Source organism: Nymphalis io, chromosome 3 (assembly GCF_905147045.1).
Source record: "Nymphalis io chromosome 3, ilAglIoxx1.1, whole genome shotgun sequence".
NCBI classification, from domain to species: domain Eukaryota; kingdom Metazoa; phylum Arthropoda; class Insecta; order Lepidoptera; family Nymphalidae; genus Nymphalis; species Nymphalis io.
The window spans coordinates 11,377,956-11,389,739 of NC_065890.1; the positions used below are offsets into that span (position 1 = coordinate 11,377,956).

General features: G+C 31.2%; 1 non-coding gene across 1 annotated transcript; it reads left to right on the forward strand.

Annotated features, from left to right (window-relative positions):
* The first annotated feature begins 9,509 nt into the window (after positions 1-9,509).
* On the forward strand, positions 9,510-9,581 carry Trnad-guc (transfer RNA aspartic acid (anticodon GUC)). Its single transcript has one exon. It is a non-coding gene; the product is annotated as a tRNA-Asp (tRNA).
* The last annotated feature ends 2,203 nt before the right edge of the window (positions 9,582-11,784 follow it).

Genomic DNA, 11,784 nt, shown 5'->3' on the forward strand with positions numbered 1-11,784 from the left:
CTTTATACATAGATATCGTAGGCAGTCTATGAAGAGACCTCGATCAGCTGCGATGACGAGCAAAAAATATATTGTTCGACAATCATTCGTAATTCGTAAGCGGTTTTTATTCATGTTAACAAACTGTTGCAAATAAGTTTAAGATAATGGCGATCAAGTGTTTTATATAACAAAAAATATATCGCGTAGTGATAATATTTTATTTTTATATTATTCGATTTTTGAATACCTACCTGAAGTTATATACATAGGTGTTATGACATTAGTTAGTTATATGTTCAAAGTAGTTATGTTTGCTTTTATAAAGCTTAAGTTAAAACTAAAATTAAGCTACTTTTATGTAGTGATATTTCCATTTTTATATGGAAATGACCAATCTATTATAACCAATTATATAATATACAGTTTTTTTGTCAAAATGGCCACTATGGCCAGTTACAAGAATAATTTCGCAAGGCATCTTATAGTGCTGCTATCAAAAATATATTGATAGGAAAACTCAACATTGTAAAAAAAAATACTTATAAAGTTAGATTAGAAAAAAGTATTTCATATCATGTCCATACAAGTCCAGTGTTCTAAATAAAATGATTTTATAATATTGTATTTGTCCGTGAATAATCGTGAGACATGCAACTCAATAGGTTTTTAATGTGTCAGCGCTGTTCCAAGTCATGTGGGTGGCGGTAATTGGTGTAAGGTCGTTACTCGGAAACCTTCGTATCTTTCATAAATATAGTGGTGACGACTCGATGAAATCTTAAATTGTATATTGTAACTTTATTTCGTTAAATATCATATGAATATGATAATGGGTTATGAAATTAATGTATAGTCCAAGAAGTGGTCGTTAAACAAAAAGGCCTAATATTTTTCTTTCGTTTTAATAAATGGAAAGTGCTAGGAGATAGCCATCCAAAGCCTCTAGGCACTTTCACATTTAAGGCTCATACGGAAGCGATTATAGTAAAATTACATTATTTTTGGTAGCGGCCTTTTGGGCCTAGGCTTCCGGGTCTAAAAGTAGCGCCCCTTTCTTGTTTGACAAAAGTCTATTTTCTCGGAAAATACATCTTATGTAGAAATAATTGAAAAGAAAATATTTAAAACTATTTTTAAATAATAATTAATTATTTTGACATAATTATTATATGTCCTCTATATCGTTATTATACTTGTAAATAATTCGTAAATGTCTACAAACGTCCAAGCTAATTAATATATATGTATATGAGTTATAAATATTTTTAAATTTTACATATTTGACTAAATAATTGTAATATAAGCAGTGAGAGGCTTTGTGACGTATTAAATAAATATAATATGATACAGACACGATTGTTATCAGTTCAGGAATAAATAATATAATACGATACACAGTTATAATTATTACATTAAAAAAAAAACGATGAATTCAATCCAACTAAGTCTGTGGTAATATTTTTCAATCAAGAATCGTAACTCGCAGGTGGACGACAAACAAACATAAAACAGAATTACGATGGCATGGCATATTCAGGGTTGCCAGATGACAAGGAAATAGGGGACTGTCTTGAAATTTTGGTGGTGGTTAATCTAAAAGTAAAAAAGGAATGTAAAAGCGAATGTCCCACTAATGGGCTAAGGCCACCTCTCCCTTTGAGGAGGTTTGGAGCTTATTCCACCGCGCTGCTTCAATGCGTAATTATAGATAAACATGCGGCAGAGCTTTAGCGATCACGAGATAAATTAGATTTCTTGACTGACGATTCGGGATATCGGTTAATAATCACGCATTCTAACCACTAGGCCATCTCACCTTAGTCTAACCGCTAAAAATAAAAAAATCATGCTTAAAAAATTAGCAGAACACGTTTAATAATTTACATTGTATTTTTTTATTTAGTTTTAATGTTTTTATTAGTTTTTGTTTCAGGATGACTGCAATATCGTGTTAGCGAATATGCGCTAAGGTCATACATGACAATTTATTTATCCAAACAGCAATTTTTTTTTTTATAATGTAATGTTTGCAGTGATATTATAACACGAAAATCCTTTCTGAACGGATGCTTATTTTATAAAATAAGCTTATGTTTTAAATTTTGACTTTCTAGGCACAATAGTTTTGGCTTTGTGTTGATACTCTGTTAGGATTTTATAGGTATAGGTATTTTTGCAGTTTTGGCAGCCCTACAAGCAGCAGAACTCATTGAGCCAAACAATTTATACCCTTAATGCTATCTGCCCGACATATCCTATAATTTGAGGATTTGATCGGTTAAGCTTTCTTAGCGTTATATACGATATTGCTACTGTTTATTAAATGGGATACAGTATCGTAAATAAGATGATTCCAAGAGATATTGCAACATTATACTTTATATATCGAGAAATATTTGATTTGACGTTGTTTTAAAAATTATACATATGTATAATTATATACATAGATAATTTTAATTTATAACATTATTTATTAATTTAATTTAATTTTGGAAAAAAACTATATATTTAACGATATAATTAAATAAAAATATAAAAAAATATATATATAAAATTTAACCAACATAGTTGCCAATATTGAATTAAGAAATATTTTATTATAAACAAATTTTAAAAGGAAACAACGACAACAGTGAAATAATAAAAAAAAACAACAATAAGAAAGACTTATTATTTTAGTTTGGGAGCGCATAAGTGAACTTATTACTCGATATCAAAATTTCTCAAGTTAACAGTGTCATTATTTTACGTTCATGTGCATCTTTCATTAAAAAAAATACCACAATTACGTAAAATAAATTTATTCAATTCAGGTTCAAGCAAACTGTATTTGTCATCGCTAATTGACGATAAACAACCCGCGGAGGCGCTGCCTTAATTTAATTCAATCGTTTAAAAACAGTTACAGTACGTACGACATACTATAAATACATTTAAATTAAATTTAATGAATCCAAGAACAGTGCGACCAAATTATAATAATATACACTGATTGATTCTAACAGAATTAATACGATTTGCCATAAAATACGAGCAAGAAGCAGGTGGCGTGGGGGCGTGGCCTACCAGGGAAATGCTGATTTATACTCTGTGCCGTAACATGCCTGCGAACATGAATATTAATGTTTCAGCTGCACCGGACTAACACGTGCGAACGAGTTAGCGCTTAAAATTTGTGGGGTCATTTGTTTCACGTGAAAATAATGTTTCTATACTTTCATGAAACCTTATTTATTATATAAACGGTTCGTAATAGAGACATTGTACTTTAGCTTTCTTTTTTAGAGAATAGAAGTTATTTTATTTGATAATGTGTTTTTATTGTTATTGTAAGTAGACGGACAAGCAAATGTTAAGTAGTCACAATCACCAATAGACAATCCGACCAATCCGCTACCAATTTTGGGAATTAATGTGTCTTATCTCGTGTCTGTAGTAACACAGCCAGTGTAACAGTAAATAGTGTAGTAAGTAACACACATTTAACCTTCAAACCGGAGAATTCTAAATATTGCTGTTTGGCGGTATTTGTGATGAGTGCGTGTTACCTCCCCAGGCGGGATATCCCCTATATATATTTATGTTATCTATATTTTACTATATCCTTGCATATAGAGAGTAAAACCATAAACCAAATATCGAGGAGGTGTTAAAATATGAAAGCAATCACTAGTTTATTTTCATAAAACAAACATAGACATAGAGAAGACGGGCCGGTCAGTGTGGTTGGTAGATACTCGCCTTTCACGCCGAAGGTTGTGGGTTCGATTCCCACCCAGGACAGACATTTGTTTGTATGAACATGTCTATTTGTCCTGGGTCTAGGTGTATTTATTTCTATAAGTATATATTTACAAAAGAAAAGTAGTATATGTTGTACATATAGTGTCTAGTTTCCATTGTACAAGCTCTGCTTAATTTAGGATCAGATGGCCGTGTGTGAATAATGTATATTATTTTGTTTTTATTTTATTTTAGATATAAATTAAGTACAATTACACGGGACACAATAATACGTATACACTTCACGGCTTCATAAAAAGGCGCGAAGAATTATATATATTTGTAGCAATGTTTCCATGAGTGCATTCTCAATAGCACATTAGCGGAACCAGTAGCGACCCCCGCTGTGCTCCGTAACGTCTGACAGATAATCAAACTAACATACATTACTCAAGATGCATTATTTATATGTTGCGAACATTATTCTTGGAAATGACCTTTCGAGATCTATACGAAGAATGCGTGTCGGATGATTGATATATGTTTTAAAATGTTTTATTCTTGACTTTACTGAGTATGAATTTTATTTGTAAATTAATTGCAATGAAACGAAATATTCGATAATTATATAATAATATTTTAATATTATGGATATATTTATTGAATTTGTATGTTTTGATATCGCGGAATCAACTAAAACTATCAAACCATGTTCATATGACGTACTATTGAGAATGAATTTACAATAGTTTTGATATAAATGTTAAATAAATATCATTTATTATTTTAGTTATGAATGAATGTTTGTCTCTTTAAGATGTTTATTTTAAACTCAGGACTGAAATTTCAGAATTAACTATCTATTGAGAGTAAAATGATTTGGTAGAAATCTTTAAGAACTGTTTTTGTAGACTGATCCAGGATTTGAACCCTTTAAAGGCTTGATTAAAAAAAAAAAACGTTTTTCAAATATATATAATATTACATAAGAAATAATAATGGTATTGATGTCTATGTAGAATTGATTTATTCAATGTGGAAAGCAGCGTGAAATCAGCCCTCCTACTGAATCCATAACTCTTAGATAATGATTCGTAATGTCAACACAAACAAAAGTAAGTATAGCAACGTCATATATTACTGTTTATGTCTACAACGCAGACCATTCTTTGGTCTGAATCTACAATATCTGTTATACGTTTAGTGTAGTGTGTTTAGTGTAGGGCTTTGTGCAAGCTCGTCTGGGTAGGTACCACCCACTCATCAGATATTCTACCGCAAAACAGCAATACTTGATATTGTTGTGTTCCGGTTTGAAGGGTGAGTGAGCCAGTGTAATTACAGGCACAAGGGACATAAAATCTTAGTTCCCAAGGTTGGTGGCGCATTGGATATGTAAGCGATGGTTGACATTTCTTACAATGCTAATGTCTAAGAGCGTTGGTGACCACTTACCATCAGGTGGCCCATATGCTCGTCCGCCTTCCTATTCTATATAAAAAAAAAAAAAAAAAAAAAAAAAAAAAAAAAAAAAAAAAAAAAGCGTACTGAATAAATATCTTTATGTATTAAATTCTAACATTCATAACATTTCGTAATATTAAATAGTCATATTTTATCATTTTATTCACGTTTTCAATGTATTTTTATTTAATTTATATATACATTAACTATATTGGTAATGCTTGATCGGGGAAGTATTGAATCTTTAACCTTATTATAATTTCGAACATTGGTAAATTTATCCAATAGCATAATTGTAATTTAGCCAATACATTACTGGTTATAATTGCTAAATAAATAACTGGTTACGTTACAAAAGAATCGAGCGAGTGTTCATTAAAACCGCTGATAACATTAAGTTTTAAAAAACATGTACGTAAAACATGAACTCATTCGTATAAAATTATTCATTAGTCATTAAATTATATCGAATTTAAATATTTAAATATTTTATTAGTACTTCCAGTATAATAATAAACTATCCATCCTAGCCATACTTATTTCCAAGTGATTGGGTTTAGTCTTCCACGCGATTATTCGATTGCAGAAATTTGGTATACCTTAAGAAGAAAATGGAAACTCGTATAACAAGATTGTATAGAAAGATACGCGACCTTGGTTGTAATATTTATAACATTTAAATGACACGCATCATAATTGCTTATCATCGTAAGTCGAATATAACACGTCAATATTGAAGAAGTGAATTCTTACAGAAAGCTGAAACACAGAATAATGAATATGTGAATTAACGTTTTTTCCTTCAATGTCGTCTTTATATATCAATGTTGTATAGAATTTACCACTAGGCTGTTGAATTGTGTGCATTAAAAAAAAAGACAAATTTTTGAAATATTTAAAAAAAAACCAAAAACAAATATAGTTTAATGTCACGCCCATCGAACACGGAAAGCAAACTTAATGTAAACTTCCTACTTATGAATCGGATGTGACTTCTCAATCGATATGTAGGCGTGTTTATTTATCATCTCGAACTGTTTGCGTGTCAATAAGTAAATAATTATGTTTATCTTAATCATTTGAACTAGGAATTTCCCTGCGTATATTTGGTGCATTGGTAAATCGTACGTATACCCACCCGCGGCGAACGTTCAGATCTTCACCAAGTTTATTGGCGAATATCGTGTACATAACGGTCATGTAAAGGAACTGGGATGTTTATTTTACAATAATTTTAGAATCATGACAGCGGTTGTCGTGAACAGTTAATTTGGAACAAGGTTTATATTTTATTCCATTCATAATACGATATTATACGACTCCTTTCAACTGTTTACAACAAACTGCTTTCTGCATAGTTTGTACGTTTATAGTTTTACTTGCCAAATTATTTATAACTTCCTTTCATATAATAAGTAGCAGTTAAAATATATATTATGCTTACTAAATATTATAAGAATATTAAGTTATTGAAATACATTGTTTTCATTTTACGGACTTATTTTAAGACCTTTCTTTCTGAAAATTATACAAATAAGTCTAAATTACATTTTTATTGTATCCTTATTTATTTTCTTTCACTTCTGTTACTGATAAAATTACCACGTTGACAATTACTAAAAACATGGTAATTTTATCCGGAAGAATTCCCAGTGGATGCGACAGTCGTCTGGTCAGTATTTGGTCTTTAATTAATTAAAGATAACCCTATCAGATTCTTACCGGATTTATAACTATTTCCTTATCGATTACACACATTTAATGTTTATTAACGCCCGTGGATCTGTTTATAACGATCAGTGACGCTTTGAATTACTATTTACATTAGACCATTGCGATTCAATCTTCTTGCAATTTTCTTTTCCCACCGTTTTCTATATCCGAACAAAGGTTTATGTTCCACGGTTTGCGTTTAGAGATAGATTTGCATTCCAGTTTGTTGTTTTATAAACGCAAACGTAAGTGCTTGCAATGTTGACTCGACTTTTATTCGTGAGTTGTAACCGGGGTATTAAATCTCAGCATGATCGGCGCTTGCGAAATCTATAGGATCTTGTTTGGGAAGCTAACAACTGAACTGGTGGGAACGGATACCCATAAAATTTCAATCCGATACGTATCTAGCCGTTATTAATTGCTCGAATTTACATAATATTCGCAAGGAGGAAATTTCGAATCTTATAATGGCAAAACTATCGTACATTTTTTTTTTAGATAGCAGGCAAAGAACCTTTATCATATTTAATAATAATAATAATATTCTGGGACATTTTTCACACACGGCCATCTGATCCCAAATTAAGATTGTACAAAGCTTGTGCTATGGAAACCAGACGACTGATATACTACATATACTACTTTTCTTTTGTAAATACATACTTATATAGATAATTACACCCAGACTCAGACATGTTCATGCACACAAAATGTCTGTGCTGGGTGGGAATCGAACCCACAACCTTCGGCGTGAAAGGCAAGTATCTACCAACCACGCCAACCGGCTCCGGCATTTATTTATTTGGCTTATAAATTAACATAAAAAAAATAAAAAAAGTGTATTATTTTTTTTATAATTGAATATCGATTCTAAATAGCATCGGTAGAATAATTAATTACGTGGGAAATGGTAGAAACAATATTTTTTGTTCTCACATTACTCAAAAACATTTACTTGGAGACTGCTTCTCGATTCCGTAATCATTCTCCAGTATTCTAATGAGCTCCCGATTTGTCTTGAAGTGAATTAATTAAATGCAAGCATTTTAATTTCTTCCTACGAGACATTTGCATAGAACTCGACCGCTACTACTAGTCTTGTCGATTTGAGATCAGACGCCAATATATTGCGAGTTATGCGCAAACGGATGATTGTCTGATAAAATATGTCCATCATTTAAATTTACTCTATCAAACTAAACACTGTACTGAGTTAATAATAATACTTATATGCTATCACTTACTTATCTTTCTCATAATAGACACTTAGTGTATTAATAGTACTAATGCTCGGTTTAAGGGTTTTGTTAATTACTACTGTTCATATTACCCCTCAATTAAAGGGTACGACAATAGCCCAAGGAGTCAGGATTAAACCTGCGACTTTTACATCGCTAGGCGACCCGTAAACCATTGCGCTATTGTCGCTTCGTATATAAAAGTAATTTGTTTTTTTTTTCACTATGAAAAGTGTCGTCACAACATATATTATATACTCGGTATGTTAAATTAGGTATTTAATCAAAACGGCCTTACGTTGTTTAGCGATTGATTTGTTAAACAATGCTGTGTCTTCTTTTTTCGAATGTCAAATCAATAATGACTGAAAGAGAGAAATCAATATTTAACTAAACATCTTAAGCAACGTTTATAAGAAGCCAGTTAGATATTCATTCTCCAAGAGAAAAGGCGTTTTTATTCGTTACGATATAATTTTTTTTAATAATAATATAAAAATCAGACTGTTAGTGTATATAGGTTATATATCTCTGCCTCTGCATCTTTGACAGATGATTTAAGCGGCATCGCGAAGGCACTTGCGTTTATGACTGAAGAGAGGTGAGCGAAGTGTCCTCTCCGTGGATGCTGCTACGCCTGGGCCAGGCGACTTTATGGCAACACGGGCTTGCCCAGTACCCAAGCCACCCTCTCCTCCTCCCCAGCAGGATCAGCAAGAATGACGAGTCAATACGTGTGGTGCTGGTTTGGCCGCAGGTAATGGTTTGGCTTACGCCTAAACGGAGGATATAGGTTATACATTTAATTTATGTATGTATTATTTATATTACTTATATGTATGTATTACTTATATGTATGTATGTATTAATTAATTCGAAATTTACAATAGAAACTAAGGGCGGTGGGTGCCTTTGGGCATGTTAATAACACCACGGGTGTTAACGGTAAGGAAAATTTCACTTGAGTTAAAAAATATAATAGAAAAAAATATTTTCTATATCCACTTACAAATAACGCTTATTGAATAATGCGCATTATTTTAACATGTCTCGATACTACACATTTTAATGAATTCATTGAAGTAATGGAAGAAAGACTTTCAGACCACGTCGCCGCACTTCTCGGCCACTCATTAATTTTAATTGCACGCAGCGCGCGCGCGCCCGATTACGATCGAGTCCCGCCACCATGCACATATTAATGCAACAATTATAGTGTAAGGGATGTGCGGATATACCGCATCTTTGATTCAAGAGATTATGCTGAATAGCTTGTAATACTTATCTCCAATTTGAATTATGCCGTCACAATGTAAGCCGACTTTGTAATTATGAAATTATATTATAGAAATTACTTATTTTGTATTTTTGGTAGGTTAGTCATCATCCTCGGTAGTATAGTGGTAAGTATCCCCGCCTGTCACGCGGGAGACCGGGGTTCGATTCCCCGCCGGGGAGTACTTTTTGTTTTCTTGTGTCATTTCGATAAATGATAGCGAGATAAATGATTGATTGAAGTTTTTTATTTGTAATAATTTTTTATCATTCATCAAAAAACGTCTCGTAAAATGTACCTTCTTGTTATTTTATTTTTTATAAAAAGGTCGTAATTAAAGCCACTCAATGCGTTTTATTAATTACACGAAGATTTTATCAAAGTAATGGAGCAAATCCTGTGACATTTGACGAAGTGAATTGAGTATATGTATAGTAGGAATCAGAAACTCGGTACGCTGATAAATATTATTTTTTTGTTTTATTTAGGTTGCCAGCTTATTTTAAATATTATATAACGAAATACAAATTGAGACATAAAATACTGGCTGACAAAAAACGCAAAATTATTTAATGACATTTAAAATAGTGACAGTATTAGAAAAAAAAATATTTCTAAGTCAACTGCGGGCAAGAACGGGATGTAGTAGATATTTTAAAAATGTATTTAAACATTATTGTAATATGAATTGTATTAAACGTTATCGTAATATGATGAATCGTATTAAAAAACATTATTATTTTTTATGAACATATTAACGTATTATAAGCGGAATTTTGTATTCTACCAAACTACAGCTCCATGAGGTTGCTCTACATCGCTTCGTCGTTTTTTTAAGAAGTTCAAGTTCATGAAGAAAATAAGAAAGAAGAACTCGCACCATGCACAGGCAATGGCACTGGAAGAATTCACGGGTTTTTATATTCATTCCCGTGGTCTCTTAGTGGCATCACTGGTGCTGGGCGACACATCCTTTATAATTATTCGACATGAAACAAATAGAAGTTGTTCTTTAAGAATTGAAGACGTTTTGGAAATAAGAAGCAAACTAAAATTATGTGTGCAAATTTTCTATGTATTTAATTCTGATACATATATGTATGTATTTGCTGTAATGTGTATTGTAATACTGTTATTTACAAGCCCGCCATTATCGAAAAGATAATATTTTACGTTATAATTATGATTTTTCGATATTATGTCATGTCATGTAAATCATATGTAGTAAAAACGCTTATAAAATAGACAACATAATCATATTTAGGCAAACGCAGAAAAAGTTTCGACATACTATCTGTAATAAGTACTTAGTTAAATAAGCTTGTGTTATAAAATATTTTATTTGTCGCTTAGTATAGTTTTAAGTTAGAGCTTAGTCTTAGTGTACTATTCCATATTTAAATATTTAAATTGAATAATTGTACCTGAACGTATTGTAAATTATAATGAGGTTGTGTTAAGTAAATATTTGTTTATGTACTTTATTTCTTCCTTTAGTTATAATTAGAGGCTGTATTATTATTATTATTTATTATTCACTTTGGGTAATGTGTTCGAGTCATTTTTGACCACTTTAACGTCTTTGACGAATTATAGGCCTAACTAAAAATGTATATTGTAAATTAATTTGTATATTATAGTTTGTTAATATTTTTACTCTTTAAATTTTTTGCTTGATTAAACTATATTTAATGTACCTAGCACGGATACGGTGATGTTAGGAACTAAAAGTTTCAGGATATATATAAAACTAGCAAAAACACTTATGTTGATATTTTCAATTTAAATAATAAGGCAGAAGTAAAACAGTACATGATTTAATCTGGAAATTAAAACTAATTTTTCATTTATCTATAAATTTTGGTATTTTTTTTTCGTTTGTGACTAATGAATATGATTTTTTGTTTGTTCTACAGACGTGAAATGGAATTCAACGTTGCTATTTCATTGCTGTATGAAAAAGATAATGGTGTAGTACACAATCGTTATGAAAACAATTTTAATGTAGGAATTTATGATGAATACCATTCTATTACCTCAACTTTATCTTAAGGTTATGACTAAAGTTAAACATCAAAGAAAACAGTTCCAAAATATTTAAATAAAATACAATTTCTATAAATAAAACAAGTATTCCACTCTTATAAACCGTTTTGTAACAAGAAAACTGATGGCATCGACACCTTCACTTCTGTTTGACTAACAATAACTAGACGCTGTCAAAAATTGTCCACAGACAAAAAAGTTTACGGGCAAAAAAACTGGGACAGACAAAAAAATTACAATAGAAACTCTTTTTTAATGTCAATAGCGCAACCATTCCCATTACACCAAGTGTAATTGTGGTTTTGAGATGACTTCAATTATGTCTACGCCGATGTCCCA